Here is a 7,703-nt window from a genome sequence, read left to right as displayed (position 1 = left end):
TGGCACTGTTATCTGTGTAGTGTCATCCTGGAAGTATTACCTGCGTAGTATCACCCTGGCACCGTTATCTGTGTGGTGTCATCCTGGCACCGTTATCTGTGTGGTGTCACCCTGGCAGTGTTATCTGTGTGGCGTCAACCTGGAAGTATTACAATACTTCCAGGTTGACGCCACACAGATAACACTGCCAGGGTGACACCACACAGGTAACACTGACAATACCAGGGGGTGACACCAGAACGGTAACACTGACAATACCGGGGGGTGACACCACACAGATAACACTGCCAGGGTGACACCACACAGAAAACACATCCAGGGTGACACCACACAGAAAACACTTCCAGGGTGACACCACACAGAAAACATGACCAGGGTGACACCACACCGGTAGCACTGCCAGGGTGACATCACACCAAACATTGACAATACAGGGTTGACACTGCACAAGTAACAATAAAAATACCAGGGTGACAACACACAGGAAACATTGACAATACAGGGTGACACCACACAAGTAAAAATAACACAACCAGATTGACACCACACGGGTAACAGTGACAATACAGTGGTGACACCGCCCAAGAAACAATCTGCTACACAGGAAGCTGAGGAGTGAGGACGGACGGACTGATTCAGAGAGGAGGACAGTCACAGGACAGCGCTACAAAGCCAGCCAGCCAGGAGGACAGGACAGCAAGAAAGCGGGAGGGAGCCCTCAGCCCAGTCGATCATCAACTTCAGTTCTGCAAACACAAAAGGTGAGTGGAAGCAACCCCCCATCACCAGCTTGCCAGGGAAGGGAGGGAATGGATTTTGTAATGGCCCATACTGGAAGGATTTAGCAGGAGTTTGTTACCACTTCTGCTAAATCCTTCCAGTATGGGCCATTACATGACTATGAGCTTCCTTGACTCTTATCAGTTAGCATTGTTCCCTGTTATCCCCATGAACTACAATACACCTCCCCCTGTTATGAAGAAGAGAAGGAGGCCTTACCTCCACTCACATATTTTAATTAAACAATTTTTTTTTGTAAATGAGGTCCTATTAACCGCTTGCCGCCCGCCCGCCGTCATATGACGGCGGAGCGGAGCGACCATTATCCTGGGCCGCCGTCATATGACGGCGGCACTTTAAGCAGGGCAGGCGCGCGATCGCGGGCGCGCCGCCCTGCACTGCCGGTGTCGGCGTGTCCCAGGGACACCCCCCGTCACCGGCAGGGGGGAAACAGCCAATAGGCACGGCTGTTTCCCACGTGATCGGCTGTGTTCCATTGACACAGCCGATCACAATAGAGGGCGGCAGAAAATGACCGCGCATGCGCGATCGGGAGCGCGCAGCGCGGTCATGTCGGTGGCTATGTGTTCCCTAGGAACACAGCTAGTCACCGACAGTGTAAAACAGCCAATGACAGTGGCTGATTACGATGTGATGGGCTGTGAAGCCATTCACAGCCCATCACAAATGTAAACAAAGAGCAGTAACTCACTGTTACTAGCTCATCTTCCCTCACACACCGTTTCCAGTGTGAGGAGAGGAGAGCCAGAAACAGTGAGTTACTGATCTGTGTACCTGTCCTGTGAAAATCAGAAAAAAAAGTGTCATCAGCCCCCCCCAATTGCACCTGTCACCCAACAGTCACCTGTCACTATCACTGCACCAAAAATCACTACCTATAAAGTGCACCTGTCACCAGAGACTGCCATAAGTATCGCCAGCGGTGCACCTGTCACCCATCGGTGACCAGCGCCCGTCACCTGTCACCCTATCAATCACCGTCACCTGTCACCCCATCAGTGATCGTCACCTGTCACCCCATCAGTGATTGCCATCTGTCACCCCATCAATCAGCGTCACCTGTCACCCCATCAGTGATCGTCACCTCATCAGTGATCGTCACCTGTCACCCCATCAATCAGCGTCACCTGTCACCCCATCAGTGATCGTCACCTGTCACCCCATCAGTGATCGTCATCTGTCACCCCATCAGTGACCGTCACCTGCCACCTATCCGTCACCTGCCACCCATCAGCCAGAATGTCAAAAAGGATGTTCAGCAGCGAGGAGGCGTTTGAGATCATCTCTATGGATGATGAGGGCACCGGGGAGCTCTCATCAGTATCCGGGTCCAATTCCGAATCCGATTCGGAATTTGAAGTCGCCAATAGTAGCGGATCGGAGATGGACTCGGAGGAAGAATGGGTCCCTCCCAAAAGGGCACGGCGCTCTGGAAACCGGGCAGCCACAAGGGATACACCCCAGGATCCTATGCCCAGCACCAGCACTGCCACCACCAGTACACCCCAGGATCCAATGCCCAGGCCCAGTACCCGCTCTGCCCCCAGCGAAACACCCCAGGAGCGAATGCCCAGGCCCAGCACCAGCGCTGCGGCATCACTCCCAATTCCGAATCCCCCTTCTACCAGCACTGGAGTGTCACATCCCCCAAGAGCCAGGGCCACTATCCACCTCCCAGATGCTCTTGCCAATCCAAGATGGCTGCCCTCCAACTCAGGATCAGCAAATATTCCCCCTTTTACCGCACAGCCAGGTGTGCAGGCCAATACAGAAAATTTTTCTTTTATTGATTTTCTCCATTTATTTCTGCCCAACGATTTTCTGCAATACATCGTGGACCAAACGAATCTGTATGCCCAGCAGTTTATTGCTAACAACCCCCAATCTTCCTATTCCCGTCCGTTTGAGTGGAGAGAGTTAACCTTGGAGGAGTTCAAAATGTTTTTGGGCCTCACCATAAACATGGGGGTTACAAAGAAAAATGAAGGACATGCCTATTGGTCCACCCAACCCATACACAGTATGCCCATATATTCTGCCCAAATGCCCAGGTCCCGGTATGAAATTATCATGCGCTTCCTTCATTTTAGTGACAACAGCCAGTGCCCCCCCCAAAATCATCCACATTTTGACAAGCTGTATAAAATTCGCCCCCTCATAAATTTTCTTTCCCAAAGTTTTGCAGAACTTTACGTCCCTAATCAAAACATTTGTGTAGATGAGTCCCTGCTACACTTCACAGGCCGGCTTGGAATAAAGCAGTATATTCCAAGCAAAAGGTCCAAATATGGGGTCAAATTCTATAAACTGTGCGACAGAGCTACGGGATATCTGTATGCGTTCCGCATATACGAAGGAAGAGATTCCCAGCTCAATCCCCCTGACTGCCCGGCCTACATGGGCACAAATGGAAAGATTGTATGGGACTTGGCGTACCCACTGCTGAGGAAAGGCTACCACCTTTACCTGGATAATTTTTATACCAGCGTGCCCCTCTTAAAACATCTGTACCTTGAAGGAACCTTGGCCTGCGGAACCACCAGGAAGAACAGGAAGGGCTTCCCACAGTCCTTAGTAAATAAAAGAATGAGGAAGGGGGAAATAGCAGCCCTGAGAAACAACGAGCTGCTGGCGTTGCGATGGAAGGATAACCGAAATGTGTACATGATGTCCACCATTCATGACGACACCACAGTGGAGGTTCGGAGAAGAAGAGGTCCCATCCAAAAACCATCATGTGTGCAGGATTACAATCTTTACATGGGGGGGGTGGATTTTAACGACCAGATGATTCAACCCTACTTGGCCACAAGGAAGTCCCGATTCTGGTATAAGAAGGTTGCAATTTATTTATTTCAATTGGCCTTTTATAACTCTTATGTCATTTACACCAAATCCACTGAAAGCCCCATCTCCTTCCTAAAATTTATTGAAGAAATTATCACGACCCTCATCTACCCACAAGGACTCCCCCAAGAAAACCTTCGCTCTGAGGCTGTTAGCCGACTTAGTGAGCGCCACTTTCCAGACTACGTTCCACCGTCTGAATCAGGCCGAAGACGGCAAAAAAGATGCCGTGTATGCAGCAGAAGGGGGTTTCGTAAGGATACCAGCTTCTATTGTCGGTACTGTCCCTCCCAACCTGGCCTGTGCGTTGGAGAATGCTTCACGCGTTACCATACATTGGTAAATTACTAGCCCATTTCCCCGTTTTCATCTGTGCTGACCAATTTTCCTCATATCACCATGCCACTGCTTTCCACATAAACTAACCCTGGCCTGTTTTTCCACTATGTCTCTGCCTACTGTTTGGACTGCTTTCACGTGAACTGACCCTGGCTTGTTTTACCGATTACGCTACTTCCTACTGTTTGGATTGCTTCCCTGTGAACTGACCCTGGCCTGTTTTTCAACTACTCTTCTGCCTGCCGATTGGATTGCTTGCACGTGAACTGACCCTGGCTTGTTTTACCGATTACGCTACTTCCTACGGTTTGGATTGCTTCCCTGTGAACTGACCCTTGGCCTGTTTTTCAACTACTCTTCTGCCTGCCGATTGGATTGCTTGCACGTGAACTGACCCTGGCTTGTTTTACCGACTATTCTTCTGCCTACCGCTTGAACTGATCTGTCGCCCCCTGCTACTGTAGTACACAGGGGTCTCACATATGTGAGGGGCTCCAGAGTTGTTTTTCCGGATGGAGAAAACCAATTTTTTGGTTGTCTCTGGGTTTTGTAAATTCCGCATTAGGGTCTGGAGTCCGGAGGCTTCAAAGAGATTTGGGTGGGAGAAGCCTCTACCCCTGTCCCCAGGTCTCACCTGACCAAGGCCCTCAGCTTACTACCATCATGCCTCTGCATGATATTAGCTGGAGAGTGGTACAATCATTGTCTGCAGTGTACCGGGACCAATATTATGGCTGTGCTGACCATGTCTCTGCCTGGAAAATTCATTTGGACAAATGCTGCGGCTGTGCTGACAATATCCCAGACTATAGACTATATTCCTGCCTGCTGCCTGGAAAATTGCTATTGTAGTCGCTAAGCATATCCCTGCCTGCTGCCTGGACTAATGCTCTCCTCTGTGGACAACTGCACTACTACAACCACAGGTAATAATTTTTTTTACACTTTCCTTTATAGAATATATTTTGTAATGTATTTCTTGGTATGTACATGCTATGTGTAAAAAATATGAGGGGCCTTCAAAAATGATAGGTTGTCATTTATACATTGGCAATTAAAGCTAAATACTGGGGTTATGGCAGCAGATAATTGCCATAACCCTGGTATTTTTTTAAACGGGGGGCGGTCGGCTTTCAGATAAGGGTGGTCTCAGTGGCGGAGTCACCGCGGAATCCGCCGCAACGGTGCAGGGGAAGAGGTGCCCCCCCCCCTCCCGCCGCGTCCTAGACGTTTTCCTAGCTTACCGGACCCGCCGGAAGCGGGGAAAATTATCCGGTCCCGGATCCTCAGAGACAGGAAGTCAAGTGAGGGCAAGATGCCCCTCACTCGACTCTATGGTCTTGGAGGACCGGAGCTACGTCAAAAGTCGTTGCCTAGCAACCGGTTTAAAGGGCCATTTTTTTTTTTCCTTTTTGTTTTTTTTTTTTTTTCAAAATTTTTTTTTTTTTTTTCTTTTTTAGTGTAGTTGTGAGGTGTGAGGTATTTTTGACCCCAGATCTCACAATAAAGAGGACCTGTCATGCCTATTTCTATTACAAGGGATGTTTACATTTCTTGTAATAGGAATAAAAACGATCAAAACATTTTTTTTCAAAAAACCATGTAAAAATAAAAAATTATTAAATAAAATAAATAGGAAAAAAAAAAAAAAAAAAAAATTAAAGCGCCCTGTCCCCGTTAGCTCGCGCGCAGAAGCTAACGCATACGCAAGTCCCGCCCACATATGTAAACGGTGTTCAAACCACACATGTGAGGTATCGCCGCGATCGTTAGAGTGAGAGCAATAATTTGAGCCCTAGACCTCCTCTGTAACTCTAAGCTGGTACCCTGTAGACATTTTTAAAATGTTGCCTATGGGGATTTTTAAGTACCAATGTTTGGCGCCATTCCGCGAACGTGCCCAATTTTGAAGCATGACATGTTGGGTATCTAATTACTCGGCGTAACATTATCTTTCACATTATGGAAAAAAATTGGGCTAAATTTACTGTTTTCTTTTTTTTTAATTAAAAAAAGTGAATTTTTGTTAAAAAAATTGCATTTGGAAGACTGCTGCTCAAATATGGTGTGATAAAAAATATTGTAACAATCTCCATTTTATTCTCTAGGGTCTCTGCTAAAAAAAAATATATAATGTTTGGGGGTTCTAAGTAGTTTTCTAGCATAAAAATGATTTTAGCTTGTAAACACCAAGTGTCAAAAATAGGCCCAGTCTTAAAGTGGATAAATGGACAACTTTGTGTAAAGCGCTACTTGGATGTTAGGCCTATGTATGTGGCCAGGCTGTGTAAAAGTATTACACATGTGGTATCGCCATACTCAGGAGGAATAGCAGAATGTATTTTGGGGTGAATTTTTTGCTATGTACATGCTATGTGTTAGAAATATTGCATAAATGGACAACTTTGTGTAAAAAAAATGCATTTTCATTTTCTTTCCACATTTTCCAAAAACTTGTGGAAAAAAATGACATGTTCAAAAGACTCATTATGCCTCACAAATTATACGTTGGGGTGTTTGCTTTCCAAAATGGGGTCATTTTATGGGGGTTTCCATTGTCCTGGTGCTCCAGGGCCTTCAAAAGTGCGATAGGTTGTCAGGAAATTATATGTGCAATTTCTGCTTCTAGAATGCCGGACAGGGCTACTTGAATGTTGGGCCTCTGTATGTGGCCAGGCTGTGAAAAAGTCTCACACATGTGGTATCAGCATACTCAGGAGGAGTAGCAGAATGTATTTTGGGGTGCAATTTTTGCTATCTACATGCTATGTGTTAGAAATATCTGATAAATTGACAACTTTGTGTAAAAAAAAATGCATTTTCATTTTCTTTCCACAGTTTCCAAAAGCTTGTGGAAAAAAATGACAGGTTCAAAAGACTCATTATGCCTCACAAATTATACGTTGGGGTGTTTGCTTTCCAAAATGGGGTCATTTTATGGGGGTTTCCATTGTCCTGGTGCTCCAGGGCCTTCAAAAGTGCGATAGGTTGTCAGGAAATTATATGTGTAATTTCTGCTTCTAGAATGCCGGACGGGGCTACTTGAATGTTGGGCCTATGTATGTGGCCAGGCTGTGAAAAAGTCTCACACATGTGGTATCAGCATACTCAGAAGGAGTAGCAGAATGTATTTTGGGGTGCAATTTTTGCTATGTACATGCTATGTGTTAGAAATATTGCATAAATTGACAACTTTGTGTAAAAAAAAATGCATTTTCATTTTCTTTCCACAGTTTCCAAAAGCTTGTGGAAAAAAATGACAGGTTCAAAAGACTCATTATGCCTCACAAATTATACGTTGGGGTGTTTGCTTTCCAAAATGGGGTCATTTTATGGGAGTTTCCATTGTCCTGGTGCTCCAGGGCCTTCAAAAGTGCGATAGGTTGTCAGGAAATTATATGTGCAATTTCTGCTTCTAGAATGCCGGACAGGGTTACTTGAATGTTGGGCCTCTGTATGTGGCCAGGCTGTGAAAAAGTCTCACACATGTGGTATCAGCATACTCAGGAGGAGTAGCAGAATGTATTTTGGGGTGCAATTTTTGCAATCTACATGCTATGTGTTAGAAATATCTGATAAATTGACAACTTTGTGTAAAAAAAAATGCATTTTCATTTTCTTTCCACAGTTTCCAAAAGCTTGTGGAAAAAAATGACAGGTTCAAAAGACTCATTATGCCTCACAAATTATACGTTGGGGTGTTTGCTTTCCAAAAT

This window comes from Pelophylax lessonae (assembly GCF_965119305.1).
Source record: "Pelophylax lessonae genome assembly, chromosome: 8".
NCBI classification, from domain to species: Eukaryota; Metazoa; Chordata; class Amphibia; order Anura; family Ranidae; genus Pelophylax; species Pelophylax lessonae.
Note: the sequence above shows the minus strand (reverse complement) of the source record.